Raw genomic sequence first — 24037 nt, 5'->3', positions numbered from 1 at the left:
GCCGCCCAGGGCGAAAGAAAGTGCAGCCTGCCCAGGAATGGTGCCGCACACACAGAGAGCTGACACAACAAGATGACACAACAAAAAGAAACAGATTCCCATGCAGCTGACAACAACCGAAGCAGACAAAGAAGACGCAGCAAATAGACACAGAGAACAGATAACGGGAGCGGGGGGAGAAATAAATCTTTTTTAAAAAAACCAACCAATCAAAACTCCCTGCTTTTATCCTTGTCTTAACATAGCAACTAGAGGGAAGCTTTTAAAACATAAGTCAAATCATTTTATTCCTTTTCTCAAAAAAACCCTCTGCAATGGCTCTTCTTTCCAATCATGAAAAAACCAAAGTCCTTACAAGGCCTTCCATGATCAGGCCTCTTCTTTCCTTGCTGACCTGATTCCTCCATTCTACCCCCCTCCCTGCCACTCTGCACTGGCCACCCAGGATCCTTGCTCCTCAAACAAGCCAGGCATTCTCTCGCTTGTTTCCTGTACCTGATATCCACTTGGCTAACACCCCTTACCCCCTTCAAGGTTTGGCTCAATTCGCACCTCAATAAGGCCTCCCTGGTCATTCTATTTAATACTGCAGCCTGTCTATTCACCTGCTTCTACATTCCTGATCCCTGTTACCCTGCTGTAATTTTTTTTTAAATTTCCTATTGTACTTATCACCTAATAACATACTTGATAATTTACCAGTTTATTATATTTATTATTTTCTATCTCTTGCTGATGTATCATAAGCACCTAAAACAGTCTCAATTAATGTTTATATAATTAATATATGAATCTTTGCTTCCTCCACAGTGTATTGCAAATATATTTTACATTGTAGATGATCAGAAAATGTTCCCAAAAGATTAAATGAGTAGAGGAGAGATAAAGAGCTAAATTATATGGTTTCATGTTATAGGAAGCTTTTGTTTTATATGTACGTTTCTTATTCCCCCCATGATCCCAGAAGAAAGCGATTGGCATCAGTAACATTCTGGGTACATCTGTTTAGATTAAGGCTCGCTCCAAAAGTTTTTGTGAGTACCTCAGATATAGATAATAAGGAAATCATTGACTTGAATTTGGGTCATAAGTGAAATCTATATCAAGCCAGTGGGAGGATTTTCTTTTGATAAACTCTAGTTCTCTGTAGCTGTGCACCTTTTTGACTTCCTCAACCCACCACACTGTCCTTCCCCCAAAGTAAAAGTTAGTGCTACTTATATTTTTTTAAGGAAAAAAGCCAAAAGATAAAACCCTAAAGGTCTACAATTCCCATCTGTCTCCATCTTTTGAAACTCCAAAGCTAAATGAAGTGCTACCAGCTGCTAACCATTCTCTTCAGGCAGAGACTTTCTTGTAAAAACCCACCTAAACTACTTAGGGCAATCACAAGGCCTTCAGATTGCCAATGACTACACATTGCACACGCTGGAACCTAGGCAATGAATCCAAGCTAGACTCTGTCTTATACAAAGGAATCCTGCACAAAGTGCCACTGAATTTAAAGAGCAGAAGTGCCATAAAGTGCATTGTGCCCCCAGGAATAATAAAAAAAGATAATGATCTTAGAGGTCTTGTAAAGCCAATTCTTCAGACAAAGAATCATTGAAAAGAGGTTATTAAAACATGCCAGTCCCTAGTGTGACAAATGAGCATATAACTTTAGTTAAGAAGAATTCCCTTTTTACCTTCCAAGAATACATATGGTAAATTCCATTCTGTGGGTTCCATATTTTCTATAATTAAGGGTAGAGAATAGAGGTTCCATCTTTTGGGTGTGGAAAGGGAATCAGTCACTCCTGCGAAGCCTGGCTTTTTCAGTGCCTTCACTGTCATGGTTTCTGTTAATTATGTTACAGACTGCCTCTTTGTCAGGTCCCAGCATCTCCCCTTTTCAGTGTTTCAGCCATTTGCCTCTTACACCTGACTAAGATCTTCAGCCTTTCTTGTTTTCTTTAACTGGCTGTACCTACATGGCCTTTCTTCTCAGACTACCCTGGATACCAGATCCCATTTCCCATACCCATTCTCTCCGAAGCCCTTAGGTAATTAGACTAAAAGCATTTCCAAAAATGCTATTTTTGCATAAGGTAAGAGAATCAATTGGCTTAGGAACTTGTAAAGGAGTGCTTTCATACTTCTAATGCTAAATATAGCATCCAACACATGAGTGACAATAATTAGACCTCCATATTTTTGGATGGAGACCTTCATTATTTTGGAGCAAGGTAGAATATTATAAACAGCTTCACTGGACATTTCTATTTGCAGCATTTTGCCGTTATTAAAATCTGCATCAACTCTGTCATTGAAAGCTGCTTCTGCCTGGAGAAATTCCAGGGCCTTGGCATGTCACCACAAAGAATCATGATGGTGGTCTGTGACTGGGCAATCTCAAATGACAGCATTATGAAAGGGCATATTTTTCATAGGCAGCAAGGTCACTGACTGTTAAGGTGAAAATCACCCTTTTTCTTTTAGATCAGTGAATTAGTCCATCTTTTTGTTTATAGTAAAAGGCTCAGCATTTCTTGAGCAAGTAATATGTGCCAGGTTTGGTGTCAGATCCCAAGATAGAAAGACAAAAACACATGGAGCCTGAAGGCAAGGAGTTTCTTCTCTCATGCCTTTTACATCCAGTTTGCATAGGCAACTACATATGCTTAGTGGTTTCCATTTTAAATTTATTTCACAAATTTGCTTTAAAATCACATGACCGTTGATGACTACCACAACCCCTGACTGAAGTATTTTTCCTGGTATTACTGGGAAACATGATGTTTATAAAACCAAACTTTATGTACTGGAAGTCCAAAGTCTGGTTTAAAATTTTTTCAAGGCAGGAGTGCAACAACTCTTACAAAAAACATTAAAAATAGATTGTTTAGTCATATCAAGACTTCTGCATAGACCGCATAGACCCGGATTTCCCAACACATATTTTAAAATACAATTTCTTGGGGGGAGGGGGGGAGGGGAGGGGCAAGAGGTGTATGTGTTTATTTAACAGGAAGTTTCAATTCCACCCTCTTGATATAGAGGTAGAGTGGACATAACCATCCCAGGGTCCACAGAATGGAGGAATAGAGTATGGATTAGAGTGGACTTACTGATATTCTATTCTGGAACTATTGTGATTAGTAATGGAAGTAAATGTAGCATTGATGTGGAGAAAGTGGCCATGGTAGCTGCTGAGAGTAGGGAGTGCGAAGAAGAGATGTGATGTGGGGGCATTTTCAGGACTTGGAGTTGTCCTGGAGGGGCATACAATGTCCTCCCATGGCCCACTCAGTGGACTAGGGAAAGTGTAAACTATAATGTGGACCACTGACCATGTGGTGCAGCAGTGCACCAAGTGCAATGAATGTCCACTGATGATGGAGGAGGTTGTTGTTATGGGAGGAGTGGGGTGAGGGGAGTGGGGAGTATATGAGGACCTCATATTTTTTGAATGTAACATTAAAAAGAATAAATAAAGACAAAAAAGGGACAAACAAAACAAAACAAAAAACCTAGGTATGGGAGGAAGTTTGATCAAGTAAAGTATGTGGGATTTTTAGAGCAATAAAACTATTCTGTATGAGACTATAAATGTGGATATGTGGCATTTTGTTGTCAAAACATGTAAACCTTTCAGCATAAAAAAATATAAATTTAAAAATTTAAAAAATTATGAAAAATGCTTTACATTTTCAGATACTTAACATATTTCTAGTGTGCTAAATGTGTGCTAAATACACTCATGTATGCTTAATGTTGATTTTAAATTATAATAAACTTTAATGATATTGAAATCCTCTTCTGTGTAATTCCTATCTACCTGATGTATGGCAGATAAATTAACTTGTTACATATAATTTTGTGCTCATCAGTATCTTTGAGGAAGAGAAATTCTCAAATATACTATAACAAATTTTACCACTAAAAAAAATATATATATACTATGTTTTCAAGCATTCCTTTCTGAGTTTATTAATATCCAATTACTTTTTCTTATTCTCATCTTACTTCTTGCTTCTCATAAAGGGTAATGTTTATATGTACTACAAACTTTATGGCTTCTATCAGAACCTCAATCGATATATTCAATCAAGAAGTCATAGCCAACTCTTGGGTGAGGATATAAACGTAAGTCTTGGGAAGTGGATGTGGCTCGAGCAATTGGGCTCCCATTTACCATATAGGAGTCCAGGGTCCGATACCCATGGCCTCCTGGTAAAGGCAAGCTGTTCCGTGTGGTGAGCTGGCCCATGTGGAGTGCTGGCTTGCACTTAGGGCTGCCCCATGCAGGAGTGCTGCCCTGCGCAAGAGTGCCGGCCCACACGGAGAGCTGATGCAGCAAGAAGACACAACAAAAAGAGACACAGGGGAGAGAAAATAAGAGATGCAACAGACCAGGAAGCTGATGTGGCAGAAGAGAATGATCACCTCTCTCCCACTCCAGAAGGTCCCAGGATCAGTTCCCAGAGCTGCTCAATGAGAATAAAGGCAGACACAGAAGAACACACAGTGAATGGACACAGAGAGCAGACAATGGAGGGAGGGGGGAGAAATAAATAAATAAATCTTTAAATTAAAAAAAGATAAGGCTTTATTTATTTTAGTACAACACTCCTTCTTCCTCTTCCTCTTCCTCTTCTTCTTCCACATTTTCATCTTCTTCTTCTTCATCTTCATCTTCTTCTTTTTCTTCTTCTACCAGCTGGATCTTTCAGTCTAAAAGAGGAGATGGAAAATTAAATCAAAAGCTAAGGTTTTGAAAGACAGAAATACTCATTTCATTCTTGTATAAATTGAAGGGGCTGGGGGCTCAGGGTAACTCTTATTGAGAAGGAGCACTTTCCCCCTTTACAGCAGTCAGGTGAATCTTATCCAGCTAAATACTTATTGTTTCATGCACCATTTTGATAGTAACCTTAAGAGGTTGGAGTCAGTCTGGCTCACTCTAAATCTACCATTATCCTTCCTATAATCAGGGCCTTCAATCCAGTTTAAGTTTAAGGAGTTGGGCTCTACTTCATTGAATAACAGCCTTTGGTCGGAAGCAGCTGTGGCTCAAGCAGTTGAGCTCCTATTTACCATATGGAGGACCCAGGTTCAATTCCTGGGACCTCCTGGTGAAAAAAAAAAAAAAAAAAAGAAAAGAAAAAAGGTGTCCCAGACCTGTACAGTGAGGTACAGGCCTCCACGCAGCAAAGCGACACACCAAAAAGATGATGATGCAACCAGATAGGAAGAAAAAAGCCTTTGGTACTGCCCACCCGCCTGAGAAGTTATGCAGAATGCATTCCTCCCCTAGCACATGGGGTCTGAACTGAGAGTTCAGGCAAAGACCGCCATCTGCTGGCTGGCCATACCAGAAAAGTGCCAAAAAAGGAAAAATAAATAAATAAATAAATAGATAAAAGAGGCAAGCAGGTGCCCTTGGAGACTGGCCTCCACCATATTCCAGGGTCCTTAGCTCCAGATTGAGCAGCCAAACAGGGTAATCCTAAATATCTAGAACAAGTTGAACCAAGAGTCAAAGAGCAGTGGTAGCACACAGTTACTTAACAGTATATCCTTACACAATAGAGAGAAACTGAACATCATAGTAAACTCAGCATCAGAATCATATGCCTAGAAATCAGCAAAAAAATTACAAGGCACACTAAGAAAAAGAAAGACATGGTTCAAGCAAAGGAACAAATCAAAGCTCCAGACAAGACAGAACTTGAAACAGCTAATCAATGAGCTTCATACAAATCTCCTAAAATGAATCATGGAGTTGAAGGACAACATGGCAAAAGAAATAAAAAACATTAAGAAGACACTGAGTGAGCACAGAGAAAAATTTGAAATCTTGGATGGACAGAGCTTATGGGAATGAAAGATACAATAAGTGAGATTAAACATATAGTAGCGGCACACAACAGCAGATCTGAAATCATGGAAGAGTCAGTGACACAGAGGAAAGAACACCTGAAATCAAAGAGAAAAAGAAGAGAGAGAGGAAAGAATGGAAAAAGTTAAGCAGGGGCTCAGAGAGTTGAATGATAATACAAAGCACACCAACATATGTGTTATTGGAGTTCCAGAAGGAGATGAAAAGGGAAAATGAGCAGAAAGAATATTTAAGGAAATAATGATTGAAATTTTCCCAACTCTAATGAGAGACATGAATATGCATGTCCAGGAAGCACAGTGTGCTCCAATTGGAATAAATACAAATAGACCTACCTCAAGAAGCATAATATGCAGAATTCCAAATGCCAAAGATAAAGAGAAAATTCTGAAAGCAGCAAGGGAAAAGTGAAACATCACATATAAGGAATATCCAATAATATTTAGTACAGATTCCTCTTCAGAAACCATGGACACAGAAATGATATAATTATGGTACTGAAAGAGAAAACCTGCCAGCCAAGAATTCTTTATCTGGCAAAACTGTACTTCAAATGTGATGGTGAGCTTAAAATATTAACAGATTAACAGAAACTAAGAAGGTTCATAAACAAGAATCCAGCACTGTAGGAAACACTAAAGGGAATTCTGCAGCCAGAAAAAACAAGACAAGAGAGAGAGGTTTAGAGAAGAGTATAGAAGTGAAGACTCTCAGAAAGGGTACCAAAAAGGTAAAATAAGATGGATAAAAATACTTCAAAAGATAAGTGTAGTAGGAAAGTTCCTCAACATAATAAAGGGTGTATGTGAAAATTCCACAGCCAACATCATATTCAATGGGGATAGATTGAAAGCTTTCCCTCAAGATCAGGAACAACATAAGGATGCCCACTGTCACCACAGTTTTCAACATTGTGCTAGAAGTTCTTGCTAGAGCATTTGGCAAGGAAAAGAAGTAAAAGACATTCGTTGGGGGAGCCGATGTGGCTCAGTGGTTGAATGCCAACTTCCCACATACAAGGTCCCGGGTTAAATCCCCAGCCCTGGTACCTAAAAAAAGAAAAAAAAAAAGGCATCCATTGGAAAAGAGGGATTAAAACTCTTGCAATTCACAGATGACATGATCATATATTCAGAAAACCCCAAAATATCTACAACAAAACTACTTGAGGTAAAAATGATTTCAGCAAAGTGGCAGGATACAATTATCAACACACAAAACGCAGAAGCATTTCCATACACTAGTCATGAGCAAACTGAGAGAAAATCAAGGGAAAAAATTTCATTTACAATAGCAGCAAAGATTCTCAGATATCTGGTTAATTTAACCAGAAAACTACAAAGCATGGCTAAAAGAAATCAAAGAAAACCTAAAGAAAAAATGGAAGGATATTCCGTATTCATGGTTTGGAAGATAAACAACGTGAAGATGTCAACTCTACCCAAACTGATTTCTAGATTCAATGCAATACCAATTAAAATTCCAGCAGCCTACTTTACAGAAACAGAAATGTTAATTACCAAGTCCCGGAGGCATCCTGGTGCTTGGGCCGGGTGGAGGCTCTGAGCGGGGCAGCGAGTGCCGGCCGGAACCCTCAGGCGGAGTGCACGGTCCCTTCTTAGACGCCCGCCTGCTCCTGGCCCCGAGCCCGTTTTGGCGGCCATGAGCTTGCTGTGGGAATCATGGTACAGCAATTTGTCTTGGATAGATATCTCAGAGTGGAACAGCAACAATGATGAGACCCCTAGTCAGCTGGACAATCCCAGGCAATGGGACAAAATTATGTTTTTATATTCATGAGAAATATTGGAGGCACCAGGAACCAAACCTGGGACATCCTATGTGGGCAGCAGGTTGAACTTCATCCACTCCCAGCATCTTTCTTACCTGCTTTGTTATCCTACCACTGACCCCTCTTCTTCAAGTTGTATTTGCTGATTCTTTATCTCTTGCTCACTGGATTGTAAATCACTCCCATAAGGTTTACATTCATCTCTACCTGCCATGTGCCTAGCACAGGGTCACCTAAACAGTCACCATGCACTCACTTTAATAAAGTGTAAAGAGTGGAGACAGTGGCTCTTTCCATCATCTCTATGATGACCCTCCTTGTTGGGTAGGTGTTTTCAGACCATCATATTTGCAGCCCTTGAATGTAGTTGAGGCTCACCATGAGCTTTGAGGGTGGCCCAACCTGGATGGAATTGTGACTCTTGTGAAGTCATTTCCACAGTGGTTTACCTTAAGTCAGACTTCCCTGTACTTAGATCCTGACATGCACTTGGTGGGTCACTTCAGGAAAAGTACTTTGAGATCTTTGTACCTATTCTTCATCTGTAAAATGGTGATTAAAAAAAAATATCTAATTTTTCAAAAAAAAAAAAAAGTTAATTACCAAATTTATTTAGAAGAGAAAGGGGTCCTGAATAGCCAAAAACATCCTAAAGACGAAAAACTGAGTAGGAGGACTCATACTCCCTGACCTTGAAGTGTATTATAAAGCTACAGTGGTCAAAACAACATGGTATTGGCATAAAGATAGACATATTGATCAATGGAATCAAACTAAGAATTTGGAAGCAGACCCTCACCTCTATGGTCAAGTGATTTTCGATAAGCCTACCAAGTCCATTTTTCTGGGAACAGAACAGTCTCTTCAACAAATGGTGCTGGGAGAACTGGATACCCATAACCAAAAGAATAAAAGAGGACCCCCTACCTCACTCTCCATACAAGAATCAACTCAAAATGGATCAAAGACTTAAGATAATGTAGGGAAGCATCTATAAGACCTTGCAGTAGGTAGGGGTCTCTTAAACCTTGCATCCAGAGCAAAAGCAGCAAAAAAAAAAATAGATAAATTGGACCTCCTCAAAATTAAATACTTCTGCATCGCAAAGAACTTTGTGAAGAGGGTAAAAAGGCATCCTACTCATTGGGAGAAAACATTTGGAAATCATACATCTGACAAGGGTCTAATATCCATGATTTATAAATAGATCCTACACCTCAACAATAAATTGACAAATGACCCAGTTTTAAAATGGGCAAAACACCTTAATAGACATTTTACTGAAGAGCAAATACAGGGAAGGGAATGTGGCTCAGGAGAATGAGCTCCCACCTACCAATGGGAGGTCCATGGTTCAGTTCCCAGTGCTGCCTAAAGAAGATGGCGAGCTGATGTGATTGGCAGGTGCAGAAAGCTGGCACAACAAGGTGATGCAACAAGAGACATAAGAAGAAAAACATAATGAGAAACACAACAAAGCAGGGATCAGAGGTTCCTGGTGACTCCTAAAGAAAATGAGCAGGATAGTGAACTGACATAACGGGCAGGCAGGGCAAGTTTACGAAACTAGAGACACAACAAAGCAGAGAACAGAGGTGGCTCAAGCAATTAGGCATCTGCCTCCCACATTGGAGGTTAGGTTCAGTTCCCGGTGCCTCCTAAAGATACAGCACACATCAAGTGCAAACAACAAGGGTGTGGGGAGAAAGAAATAAAAGAAGTCTTAAAAAAAATACAAATGGCAAACAAATGAAAAAATGCTCAGCATCACTGGCTAATAGGGATGCAAATCAAGGCATATGACAACATGAATGAACCTGGAGGGCATTATGTTAAGTGAAGCAAACCAGGCATAAAAGGACAAATATTCTATGACTTTGTTCTTATGGACTAAATACAATGAGCAAATTAATGGAGTTAATAGCTAGACTGTAATTCACCAGAAAAAAGAATGTGGTAGAATATGGAAAACTGAGGTTTAACCTGTGCAGAATTGGTAAAAAGTTGTTTGGAAATGTTTGGAAATGAATAGAAATGGCAAAAGCACATCATAGGATTTGTTTTTAGTAGTAATTTAGTAGCTAACATATGGGTATAATAGTAGTTTGCTTTTTGTTTGCTTTTATTTTTTGAGTAATGAAAATGCTCTAATATTGATTGAATTGATGAATACACAACTCTGTGGTTATACCAATGCCACTGATTGTACACTTTAGATAAACTGTATGATTCATGAACAAAATATAAGAGGACGGGTTTGGGGGAAAATATACCAAATGTAAGATATGGACTATAGTCAGAGTAATTCTTTGATGATGCTCTTTCATAATTTGTTACAAATGTTCACAACAATGCAAGGTATTTTTGGTGGGGTGATGTACGGAAGCCCTGTGTGATATTATGCATGTTTATTTTGTAAGTTCACAACTTTTACTATACACTTTTACGTGTGTTCAAATGTGTGATGCTAAACTTCAATAAATTGTTTTTAAAATAAAAAAATTTAGTAAATGAAAAAAATGAAATTTCCAAATAACAAAAGAAACAAAACATAACAAAACCAAAAAAAAAAGTTTATTCTGCATTTGGTACGGAGTTTCTGTTTAGCATGATGGAAAAGTTTTGGTAATGAATGGTAGTGGTGGTAGCACAACATTGTGAATTAACACCATTGAACTGTATATTTGAACATGGATAAAAGGGGAAATTTTAGGTTGTATATAAACCTAAATTTAAAAATTTTAAACAAAATCCATGGAAGTGTGAAAAAAGTGCATTCTGGTAGTTAATTGTTGGATTCCCTTGATAAGTCATCTAGCTATATACTCATGATTTGTGTGCTTTCCTCAATATGTTCTACTTCAATCTAAAAATAATTTTTAAAATGTATTCCAATGCAGACTTGGTATGATATTTAGCAAAGCCAAACAAGGGTAAATTCTTTTCTGCAGACATTTTGGCATAATATATATTGATAATGACGAAAATAACTACACACATGCACACCTCTAAAGATTTCTCAACCTAAGTAAGCCAGAAGGCTGGGGAGAAAAGGTAGCAATCCATAGCCTTGGACCATGTCAGTAAATCAGTATGGATTGATTTTCAATGCTATTGTTTTCATTTTCAACATTCTAAGAGTTTTCCAAGTTTTTCTCATTGCTGTGTCATCTTACATCTAGAATATTCAGAATTGTGCTCCTTTTGGAATATCCCACAATGGGACTCCCATCGCTCCTTGTGGTGCCATTGCCAACAGTATGTTCAATGGTAAGTGACTTTTCCTCTGTTCCATGATGTACTCTTCCTTAAGTCTGTGATCTCGAATTGTCCAGATGTGCAGATCTGCAGCTAAGAGGCATTGTTTTTGTTTGTTTAATTTTGTATACATTATCCCAGCTAAGCCGGAGCACTGACTTCCAGAATTTCATTTACAAGTAAGTTCTCCCTTGCCAGAGACCCAAAGCAGTAGTCAGGGAACATGAGTTAAATGAAGCTTAAGAGTATTTCTCAGTAATTGGCTCAACCTTGGCAGGAAAAAAACGATCTTGTGATTCCAGCATTGATGGCATGTAGGTGTGTTGGGTCTACTAAAACCCTGATTTATTTTTAAACTGTCTCTTGTTCTGCCCTTTGAAAGGTGGCAAAAATTACTTGCATGTCTGACAAACACAACTTTTAATTTCCTTAAAGACACCATTATTCTTTCATACCATCTAAATTCATCTATACATATCAAAGTCCCAATGCTAAGGAGTGGACTCACGTGGTGGACAGATAAGTATGTCAAGTTTCAGAATCCAAGTTCCAGAAATCTTTTTAATGCATTTGCAGGTAAGATCCACATACTAGCTTAACGGTCTCATCTTTTAATAAAACCTTTTTTTTTTTTTAATGTGTGGAGAGATGTTTATGATTCCTCTATCTTATTCCTTTGCTGACTTCCTTTTTGGTCTACTTTTTCCCATGCTGTGGGCACCTCCATCACACACCTATCAGAACATGTAATGATGGTGTGTCCTGCTTCCTCCCAGTTTACCATTAGGAAAAAGATATGGTTTAAGAAACTTGTTGCTTCATCTATAATTAGGATGACCATGTAATTTATTGGTCAAACTGGTGCATTTTTTAGAGTAAAAGGGAATGGAAAGCTGAGAGTTAATCTGTGCAGAATTGGTAAAAAAAAAAGGTTGTTTGTAAATCTTTAGAAATGAATAGTGTGTGTAACTATCAGAGCTATTATATGGGTATGACAGTGGTTGAAAGGGGAAGTCTAAGGACATGTATATTACTAAAAGGAAAGGTAAAAAATGTAACATGGGACTGTATAACAAAGAGAAACTTCATATGAAATGTGAATATGGGTGATATTGCATCTATAAGACTGTTTTTATAAAATATAAATATAAATAAATCAGAGAGATGGAAATAGAATAGCAGCTATGTATGGCAGGGGAAGCATAGAGAGATTGAGAGGTGATGAGTTTTTGTTTTTTGTTTATTATTATTATTATTGGAATAATGAAAATGCTCTAATAATGACTGAAGTGATGAATGCACAACTATGTGATTATATCAAATACCATTTGATTGTACACTTCAGATGGATTTATGCTTTATTAATATGCATCAATAAAATGGATTTGTTTAAAGAAAACAAAAACAAATAAATAAAAAAGAAAATACTCTATGGGTGCTGAGGTACGTATTATCTTCACAACCAACTTTACTAAATGGAGGATATTCTTGATTTCAATTTTTTAATTGAAATATGCTAATATTTTAATCCAGATATTTTTTATCAGTATTGTCTTTTTTACTTCACATGTTTTCTCCATTTGTGATTCCCTGAATGTATTACCAAATCTAGATGCTACAAAATCTTAGGGCTTCTCTATATCATTTTATTCTGGTAAAGGGGAAAAATGTATCCAGTTAATAATAAGAGCTCTATCAAGAGTCTTCACATAAATGAAGATGTTCCAAAGCACAATATGTTAAATTATTTATTCCCTTGCTTTCAGAGGGTAAATTTCAACGTATCCCTGTTTTTGTTTTTAAGCTTGGTTTTCAATAATTACAGTTCACTAAATCTTTACACCAAAGTGTTTTTTTGGCATTCCATATTTTGGATATTTTATTTAAAGATTTTTTACTATTTTAAACAAATGCAACCAAAATTAGAGAGCATACTTATTTATAAACAAAATGAAACAATCTCAGGACTGTTGTAGGATACTTTGGGTGAGAGGAGTTCTTTAAAGGCTCATACACTGGGGGTAGGGAATGGGAGGAAGAGATGTGATGTGGGGGCATTTTTGGGACTTGGAGTTGTTCTGGGTGGTGCTGCAGGGACAGTTATCGGACATTGTATGTCCTCCCATGGCCCACTGGGTGGAATATGGGAGAGTGTGGGCTATGATGTGGACCATTGACCATGAGGTGCAGTGGTGCTCAGAGATGTATTCACCAAATGCAATGAATTTCTCATGATGATGGAGGAGATTGTTGTTATGGGGGAAGGAGTGGGGTGAGGGCAGTGGGGGGTATATGGGGACCTCATTTTTTGAATGTAATATTTAAAAAATAAAGAAAGAAAAAAATTTTTTTAATTAAAAAAAATATATAAGGGATATCCAAAAAGATTGGTGCTGATTTCTCACCAGAGATCATAGAGATAAGAAGAGAGTGGTCTGATATATTTAAGATACTACAAGAGAAAAACTTCCAGCCAAGAATCTTATGTCCAACAAGACTGTCTTTCAAAAATGAGGGCAAAATTAGAATATTCACAGATAAACAGAAACTGAGAGAATTTTTAGCAAGAGACCAGAATTTCAGGAAATCCTAAAGGGTGTGCTAGAGCTTGAAAAGGGAAAATGTTAAAAGAGTGAGCAGCCTGGAAGAGGGTCTAGAAATGAAGATTACATCAATAAAAGTAAGTAAAAATGTCAAAAGAGTGGTGAAAATAAAATATGACAAAAAAACAACAACAACCTCAAATAGTCAGGAATAAAGTTACCCAATGATGTAAAACATTTGTATTCAGAAAGCTGCAACCCAATGTTAAAACAAATCATAGAACCCTAACCCCCTAAATAACTGGAAGAGCATTCCATGCTCATGGATTGGAAGACTAAATATCATAAAGATGTCAATTCTACTCAAATTGATATACAGATTTAATGCAATCCCGATAAAAACAACACCAGCATTAAAGAAAAAATTGAAAGCACAATCTTTAAATTTATTTGGAAGGGTAAGGTGTCCTGAATAGCCAGAAGCATCATAAAAGGGAAATGTTAACCCACATCTCCAGGCTTTAAATCATAGTACCTACCTATAGTGATAAAAACAACATGATACTGGCCTAAAGACAGATAAAATAGACCAATAGAACCAAATTTATGGTTCAGAAACAGACCCTCACAGGTATGGTCAAGTGATTGTTGACTAGCTGTCAAACTCACAAAGCTCAGGCAGAACAATCTATTCAACAAATGGTGCTGAAAAATTGGACATCCATAGCTGAAAGAAGGAAAGAGGACCCCTATCTCACACCTTTTCCAAAAATTAACTCGAAATGGATCAAAAAACTAAAACCAAAATCAAGAACCATAAAACTTCTAGAAGAAATTACTGGAAATATCTTTAAGACCTGGTGGTAGGTGATGGATTCTTAAAGGAGGTAAAATAAGGACTGAGAGGGACTACTGATGTTTAATGTATGTAGACGTTTTAATTAGCTTTGCTGTAAACTTGTGGAAATGTATAGCGTGGATGGTAACACACAGTGAGTAACAGCTAGTTTATAAATGGGGATGTGACTGAAAATGGTAGTCTAGTTATGTAAATGACAATTGACAGAATGCTTGAGAATAATCTATGAACTGAACAGCACAGTAAACCAAGAGGTGGGTGAGAATTGTGGTTGATGGTATAGATGCAAGTGTGTCCTTCGTTAGCTAGAACAAATGTATATCACTACTGCAGGGTGATGGGAATGTGGAGAAGCCTGGGAAAAATACAGCTAGAGAGACCTATGGACTGTGGTTATTAGTAATAATATAATATTCTTGCATCTATGCAAAAGATGTACTGTGCTGATATTGAGGCAGTATGGAAAATGTAAGCCAAATGTACACTATGGACATGGTAATAATCTTTTTTTTTTTTAAGATTTTATTTATTTATTTCTCTACCCGTCTCCCCCCACCCTGGTTGTCTATCCTCTGTGTCTATTTGCTGTGTCTTCTTTGTCTGCTTCTGTTGTTGTCGGCGGCATGGGAATCTGTGTTTCTTTTTGTTGCCTCATCTTGTTGTGTCAGCTCTCCGTGTGGGAGGCACCATTCCTGGGCAGGCTACACTTTCTTTCGCGCTGGGTGGCTCTCCTTCCAGGGCGCACTCCTTGCGCGTGGGGCTCCCCTACGCGGGGGACACCCCTGCGTGGCAGGGCACTCCTTGCACACATCAGCACTGTGCATGGGCCAGCTGCACACGGGTCAAGGAGGCCCAGGGTTTGAACCGTGGACCTCCCATGTGGTAGACGGATGCCCTAACCACTGGGCCAAGTCTGCCGCCAGATGATATTATTTTATCTGTAGCAAATGACACACCACATTGTGGTGTGTTGATGGAGGGGTGCTGTTTGGGAATTCTGCACATGTGCATGATTGTTTTATAAGTTTACAACTTCTGTCATAAAAAGTATATTTAAAAAATAATAATAGGGTGGATTGGGGGGAAAAACACCAAATGTAAGATAAGGACTATGATTAGTAGTAAGATTTTGACAGTGTTCTTTCATAGTTTGTAACAAATGTCTCATGACAATGCAAAGTGTTGGTGGAAGGTCAATGTATGGGACCCCTGTATAATATTATGTATATTTTCTTTGTAAGTTCACAACTTTTACTCTACACTTAATTGTTTATGTATGTTCATATAGAAATGATATAAAGATAATAACAATCAGATTGGTTAGGAGAAAACTACTTTGTTTAGTAGTAATATTTTAGTAATGCTCTTTAATCATTAGTTAAAAAGTTTCAAAACAATGCAAGTTATTGGTGGTAGGGTGAGATGTTATATATATTTGTTTGATGTTATATATATTTGCTTTGTAAGTTCACAACTATTATACACAATGTTTATGTATGTTTATGTATGAGTGATATATTGCAATAAATTTTTAAAAATTCAAAAAGAAAAAAAAATAAAGGCTCACACATTGTAAAATTCTGCTTGACAATGACCAGCAAAGAGAGGCTATACATACTGCCATACTGAAGTATTTTTTAAATTTACCATCAGTGTCAATTCAAAAATGTTGTAGTTCCGTTTCTCTAATTGTTAACGTACAAAAATATTTATAAATTTTCATAACTACAGCTCTTATTTTTATTAATAGGTATTGTAGCTTTTTGGGATACAATTATGAATTATAAATATATCACAACCAAGGGTAAGCACATTTCTTCTCATCAATTATCATTTTATCAATTTACTAAAAGCTTTATCTTTACTCCTATGGTTGTGCTCCTATTTGCATTTGTGTTATCACTGCAAAACCAAGCAAGTTTAACTTGGTGGTTGAGTTTTTTAATTGGATTTGTAGTAACATTGATAATATAAGCCAGTGGTTTAATATCAGCGATTAAATTTCCAAAAGTATTGTTCTGATTGCATGAGATAGGGGGAAAAATCAAGCCATTATTAGAATTAACATACCTGAGTTTTTTACTTGAAGCATCTGAAGACACTGCTGGCCTCATTTATCTGTTTGCAGAGTTCTTTGTTGTACTAATGGATATTTTCTTCAATTACAAAAAAAAATTGCAATAGAAAAATGAAACTAGAAGGATATTTTTGATAATAATATCTAAATGAAAAGTCATGTTCACACACTGATTAAAAATAGGCCTTCTGTAACTATACAAGTTAAGGAATTGTCTTATGACACTCTTTTAAAAATAACTACTAACTCTTAAAGTCAATTCTTTTTTTTTTTTTAATTTTTTTATTTTTTATTGACTTTGTAATAATATTACATTAAAAATATATATGTGAGGTCCCATTCAACCCCATCCCCCCACCCCCCCTCTCCCCCCCCCCCCCAACAACACTCGTTCCCATCATCATGACACATCCATTGGATTTGGTAAGTACATCTTTGGGCACCTCTGCACCTCATATACATTGGTTCACATCATGGCCCATACTCTCCTCTATTCCATCAAGTGGGCCCTGTGAGGATTTACAATGTCCGGTGATTACCTCTGAAGCACCATCCAGGGCAGCTCCATGTCCCGAAGACGCCTCCACCTCTCATCTCTTCCTGCCTTTCCCCATACCCTTTGTCCATTATGTCCACTTTTCCCAATCCAATGCCACCTCTTCTATGTGGACATTGGATTGGTTGTGTCCATTGCACCTCTATGTCAAGCGGAGGGTCAGATTCCACCTGGATGCTGGATGCAACCCTCCCATTTTCAGTTGTAATCACTCTAGGCTCCATGGTGTGGTGGTTGTCCTTCTTCAACTCCATCTTAGCTGAGTGTGGTAAGTCCAATAAATCAGATTGTAGGTGCTGGAGTCTGTTGAGGCTCAGGATCTGGCTATCACATTGTCAGTCCAGAGATTCAAATCCCCTAAATATATCTTAAACCCCAACATTAACTGCACCTCCAGCACATTAGCATGAAAGTCTTATGAAGGGAGATCCCATCTGAGTCCAGATTCATCACACATAAACACCATTTCCAAAGAGGGGCCATCTGCCCTGGTAGTTAACCCCATCGGCCATGACCATGACTCCCATGGGTCTCTTTAGCCCTCAAAGGAACCAATATCTGGGGGTTGTATCTGCTTTATCTGTCTCTCTGACTCTGCTCAGTTGTGCATGAGGGCAAACCTTCTGCCAGCCTCCAGACTCTTTTTTAGAAACTCGTAGCCATATAAACTCATTTCTCCTTTCCATTTCCCCCTTACTTTAGGTCAAACAGCATTTTAAAGTCATGGTATTTTATGTAGACATGGATATTCTGCTGATCCGCATTGAACCTTCCGTATAAGGTCATTTTCCAGTTGCATCATCAGTTGGTAGTTGATAGTGGTCCCTCGTTGCCAGGGAGGCTCATCCCCGGGTGTCATGTCCCGCGCTGGGGGGAAGGCATTGCATTTACATGCTGAGTTTGGCTTCGAGACTGGCCACATTTGAGTAACATGAAGGCTGACAGAAGGAAATTCCCAGGCACAAAGTTGCTCTAGGCCTTGTTCTTATTTTGGGTTTATCAGCTCACAAGCATAGTCATTAGCATCTGGGGCTCACTGTTGAACCCTCACTCCCTCCCGGTCCCCACCACTGTACCTGGGAGACTGTCGCTGCTCCCCTAGGGACCACGACAGAGCACCACTGGCCAGGAACCCAGTACCCCCCCTACTGTGGTTTTTAATTGTTGCCACTATGAGTATATCCAAACATTACCATGCACCCTGGACATATGTTCTGTACAGCTCCCTGTCAGTCATATATCACCTGTCATTGGTATCCCATACCAGTATCCCTCCATTGCCATTGTTGAAACACTCTGTGATCCAGAACTCCCCGAAATTTGAAGCCCAATATAATGTCATGGTCCCTTACTAGGGAATGGCATATAGCGATGAGTTTAAAGGATAGATAAAGAACTTGGATAAAGTTAGATAAAGAACTTAGATAAAGAATGTTGACTTGAAAAAATTCCACATCCTATTTTTTTCTTCCCCCCCCCCCCCCCTAATTATTCAGCTTTTCTTCACAGGAGTCCTAGACCACAGCAATGTATATATATAATATACAGCACTCCCACACATCCACCAGAAAACCTTTTCCCTTCCACAGTGATACTCTTACGCCCTATTCATATCATATTTACTTAAAGTGATGTACAGAGTCTGAGACATTAGCTTTCTAACAAGGTGACATCTGTGCTTACATTATGGTGCATACTTTAGGATACACAGTTCTTTACATTTTTAGTTATCCTATGTTTTACATTATGGTTTACATTATCAGTCTGTCATCTCCTATATGTTATGGTGTAATATTACATGTTTTATATCCATCTTTGTGTACTCTCAAGAAACTCCTCTCTTACCCCCCATTTACTTTGGTTTCACACATTTAACGTCCATTTTCCCTTCCACCTTGGTGCCCTCAGTGATAGCCAACCTCCGTTTCCTGAGGAGCCACTTCCAGAGATAGATGGAATAGTGTTCAGGGCCTAACTTGCTCAACTGCCCCAATGCCCTGGGAGCCACCCTTTCTCTCGAGGGATACAGTTCCCTCTATTGGATGGCATTAGTCCTCCCCAGGATGTGGGTCCACCCCCACTCTCACTACTTGGGTTTCTACCCCATGGTGTCACCCACTCTGGCAGAATGAGCATTTAGACATTCCCCAGGAGCCCGTCCTGCATCAGACCCTCCCCTCCGAGCATTCTAAACAGGTAACCCTCTTTATTATATTTTGATATGATTTTCTCGGCATTTTACTCTCCACCAACACCTGACCCTCTCCTGGTTCGTATGCTACCCCTCCCTCCCCCCACTTTTGGGCAACGTTACCCATCCGTCCCTCCCCAGCCACCCTCAAACCCGCAAAGCCCCAAGCAAAGGCAACCCCTTACCCCCCTTTTATCTCTTCTTTGTGTTCATACTTACCACCATCTCGTCTTAAATTCCACCCCTGCAGACATCGGCTCATATCCTTCCTCCACCCTCCGATTTCCTGCAAGCCTATCGTTCAGTCTCTTGCTATCTAGGGCAGCTTGTTTATTTCATATCATTGAGGTCATGTAGTATTTGTCCTTCAATGTCTGGGCTGCTTCACTCAACATAAGGTTCTCAAGATTCATCCATGTTATCACATGTGTTTGTAGTGTGTTTGTTCTTACAGCCGAGTAGTATTCCATTGTGTGTATATACCACATTTTATTGATCCACTCGTCTGTTGATGGGCATTTGGGTTGATTCCAACTTTTGGCAATAGTGAACAATGCTGCTATGAACATTGGTGTACATATATTGGTTTGTGTTCTTGTTTTCAGTTCTGCTGGGTATATTCCCAGCAGTGGTATTGCTGGGTCATATGGCAAATCTATGGCTAGTTTTTTGAGAAACCGCCATACTGTTCTCCAGAATGGTTGGATCCTTCTGCATTCCCACCAGCAGTGGATGAGTGTTCCCCTTCCTTCACATCCTCTCCAGCACTTGTATTCTTCTGTTTTTTTCATAGCTGCCAATCTTATGGGTGTAAGATGGTATCTCATTGTGGTTTTGATTTGCATTTCCCTGATAGCTAGAGATTTGGAACATTTTTTCATGTGCTTTCTTGCCATTTGTATTTCTTCTTCGGAGAAGTGTCTGTTTAAGTCTTTTTCCCATTTTTTAAATGGGTTGTTTATCTTTTTATTTTCAAGATATAGGAGTTCTTTATATATGCAAGTTATAAGTTTCTTATCAGTTATATGATTGCCAAATATTTTCTCCCACTGTGTGGGCTCCCTTTTTACTTTCTTGACAAACTCCTTTGAGGTGCAGAAGGCTTTAATTTTGAGGAAGTCCCATTTATCTATTAGTTCTTTTGCTGCTCGTGCTTTTGGTGAGATATTCATAAATCCATTACCTATTACAAGGTCCTGTAGATGTTTCCCTACACTGCTTTCTAAGGTTTTTATGGTCTTGGCTCTTATATTTAGGTCTTTGATCCATCTTGAGTTAATCTTTGTATAAGGTGTGAGATGGTAATCCTCTTTCATTCTTCTACATATGGCTATCCAGTTCTCCAGACACCATTTGTTGAATAGGCCACTCTCTCCCAGTTGAGAGGGTTTGGTGGCTTTATCGAATATTATGTGGTTGTATATGTGAGGTTCTATATCAGAGCTTTCAATTCGATTCCATTGGTCTATATGTCTCTCCTTATGCCAATACCATGCTGTTAAAGTCAATTCTGATGTTCTTCAGCAGATTTTTGTCTTTTGATTTTCATGTGACCATTGATATCACTTTGGTTCCCATGGTGGGTGAGTGATAAATTGCAAGTATCACATTCACCATCAACTTTCTTGAGAAACTGTATTGAATTTTACATTAGACATGCACATCTATTTTTTTTAACTTTTCACAGCTGAAAGGATTTATTGAAAAAATTTTTAAAAATTGTTACAAGCACAAAATAGTTATATATTTACATCATGTAATAAATAACAAAGCCACTGTGGCAAGAGAGTTCAGATGCTCAGCATCAATTCCCAACACATATGCCATGTATGTAAAACCTAACATATAACTTCCCATGTTACCATGGACAGCTTCATGCATCTCACAGGCCAAGACAGGCTGTGGCATAATTGAGTGGACTGTTAAACCATCAGCAGCCGTCGCAGTATCAATTCTTTTCCTAATACCCATCTAAGACAGATATAAGTCAGATGGCCCTCGTTGCTAAGGGTCCAAGCATACTTTGTTTTTATCAGAAGAGCCCTGTATGCTCTCCTTGCATGAGTTATGCTACGTTATGATTTGACTGAAAGGGTTTTAAGTTATTTTTCACATACAATCAAACATTAAAGTGAGAGTTCCATTCACTAAACCTAGTTAACTCACACTCTACTAGCTAAGACCATGGCAGTAACTGGAAAGATGAAATTATGTGTACATTATTTGTCTGGAACTAATGCTATATTAGATGGGCTATTAGAACCACAGACATAAACCAGGACTGTCCTGGGAAACTGGGGTATGTGGTCACTTTATGTATCACTGAATTGCTAGTTTTTGAAAGGAACTCACAACATTCTATTATTTTGAAACTTAACCATAAGACCTATAACACAGAGGATTCTAGGCTTTCTCTCAGCTCCCCCTGCACTTTGTTCTTATCTTTATTGTAAAAACTACCACATTATATATATAATATTATCTGTTTGTATAATTTCACTTCAGATTGTGAATTTCTTTAGGAAAAGGATTGGGTCTTATGCAGTCTTATATACCTAGTGTTTGATGATCAAGAAATGCTTAATGTTGAAGGAAGGGATGAATACAAATTACCTAACTGAACTTGAAAAATGAGGAACATGCTCCTCTTACTCTCTGGGAGTATGAGATGGGGTAGCATCAGGGGTTGGTATGGGAAGGAGTGCTTGAACCTACATTTTAACAACCTGCCTGGGTGACTCTCATGTGAGTGGCCCATAGGACACACTGCATGGGGCAGGATCTCTGGGCAGAACATAGAGAGGGTGAGGTCAACTGTGCAGGCTCTAAAGATCTAGCAACCATAATCAAAATCTTGTGAAGAGTGCCATTTTCACCAAAATAGGTGGGATCCACAAAGTTTGCAGAGGAAGTTTCTACAGCAAAGGATTAATTCTAGAGGAAGTATGTGTGTAAAAACATACTTCAGCAGATTAATCCAACTATATTTAGCATATGCTTTTACAAGCCCCACTGCTCATACTTAGAAAACAGATCTGGATTTCTTTTAGAAGAAAATGGTTTTGTCAGCAGTCAGGGTTGAGAAAGATCTGCTGCCTATTTAATATTTAGTTATGCTACAAATAGTAGAACTGGCTTGATGGAGGTAAAAAGTTCATGAAATAATTTACTTTTGTTCACAAGCTCTTTAAAATTCAGTTTTGGAGGAAGTGAATGTGGCTCAAGTGACTGGGCTCTCATCTAACATATAGGAGGTCCAGGGTTCCATTCCCAGGGCCTCCTGGTGAAGGCAAGCTGGCCCATGCAGTGAGCTGGCCTGAGTGGAGAGCTGGCCCACATGGAGTGCTGGCCCACATGGAGTGCCAGCCCACGCAGCATGCTGGCCTGCATGGAGAGCTGGCACAGCAAGATGACACAACAAAAAGAGACACAGAGGAGAGACAATAAGAGATGCAGCAAACCAGAAAGCTGAAATGACGCAAGAGACTGAGTGCCTCTCTCCCACTTCGGAAAGTCCTGGAATCAGTTCCTGGTGCCACCTAAAGAGAAGACAAGAAAACACAGAAGAACACACAGCAAATGGACACAGAAAGCAGACAGCAAGTTCAAAAACAATGGGAGGCAGAAATAATTAAATAAATCTTTTAAAAAATTCAGTATGGGAAGTGGATGTGGCTCAAGTGATTGAGCTCCTGCCTACCACACAGGAGGTCCAGTTTCAGTTCCCGGTGCCTCTATTGTAAAGAAGATGAGCAAGACAGCTAGCTGATGTGATGGCTAGCACGGTGAGCTGATGCAACAAGATGACACAACAAGAGACATATGGAGGAAAACATAATGAGAAATTCAAAAAAGCAGGAAGAAGTGGCTCAAGTGATTAGATGCCTCCCTCTCACATGGGAGGTCCCAGGTTCAGTTCCCAGTGCCTCCTAAAAAAAAGACCACACACTACAAAAAGACACAGCAAATGCAAACAATGAAAGGGTGGAGAGAAATAAGTAAATCTTTAAAAAAAAGTTCAGTGTGGTTTTTAATATCAACTTCTGCCAGATTTAATTGGAAATTTTTATCCCTTTTTCAAACATTTATTGGACACCTACCATGTGGATGGACACATACTATGTGGGACTAGATAAAATGCAAGTGGGAAAAAAATGAGGAAGGCACTGTTCTCAATAGTTTCTTGTGAGAGAGACAAACATGCCACCATTGTAAAGCAGGAAGTGTGAGAAAAGTATCAACAGATTCATCGCTTAGCACTGTGCTACCACCCTGTTCTTCCAACATTCCTACAGCACCCAAATCTACCAGGCTTCCTGGACTTAAAACAGGCTTGCATTGCCATTTCTCTCCATCTCCTGCTGTTTACCAATGCTTCCTCATTTCTAGCTTTGAGCTCTTAGAAATAATAGTCCTGTGGTGGATATCTATGTAACTTAATCTTTGTGCACTTCCATAATTTCCTTAGAATACATGGCTAGAAGTAGAATTTCTGGGTCAAAAATGTATGAAAAATATTACAGTTTGATGCATGTTTCTGGATAGCCCAGAAATGTTGTTCATCCACATTTCTAACTGCTATATATGAGAATTCCCATTTCCCCACTGCCTCATCAAATGTTATCATTTTTCCTTTCAATCTTAACCAATTTTTAGATGAAAAGGGTATCTTGCTTTAATATGCTTTCTTTAGATTACTAATGAAGTCAAAGAAAATAAGAATATTCTCCATGACTTAGTTTGCCTGAGCTGCTATCACAAATACTGCACAATGGGTTGGTTTAAACAATGGTAATTTATTGTCTCAGGTTTCCAAGGCTAAAAGTCTTGCTGCCTCACAGGGTCCTTAGCATTCTGGTGCTGGCTTGCTGCCATCC

At 38.7% G+C, this 24037-nt stretch overlaps 1 long non-coding RNA gene across 1 annotated transcript in view; it reads right to left on the bottom strand.

Annotated features, from left to right (window-relative positions):
- Positions 1 to 4567: 4567 nt before the first annotated feature.
- The window catches only part of LOC131278269 (uncharacterized), a 62586-nt gene continuing 43116 nt past the window's right edge, over positions 4568 to 24037 (bottom strand). The window contains exons 3-4 of the long non-coding RNA XR_009185584.2: positions 7405 to 7555; positions 4568 to 4716 (exon numbers count right to left, since the gene is read on the bottom strand). This is a non-coding gene — a long non-coding RNA (uncharacterized lncRNA). The remainder of the gene's footprint in view (positions 4717 to 7404; positions 7556 to 24037) is intronic.

Source organism: Dasypus novemcinctus, chromosome 4 (assembly GCF_030445035.2).
Source record: "Dasypus novemcinctus isolate mDasNov1 chromosome 4, mDasNov1.1.hap2, whole genome shotgun sequence".
Classification (NCBI taxonomy): Eukaryota; Metazoa; Chordata; class Mammalia; order Cingulata; family Dasypodidae; genus Dasypus; species Dasypus novemcinctus.
The sequence above is the reverse complement of the archived record's forward strand: the minus strand, read 5'-3'. Positions and strand labels throughout refer to the sequence as shown.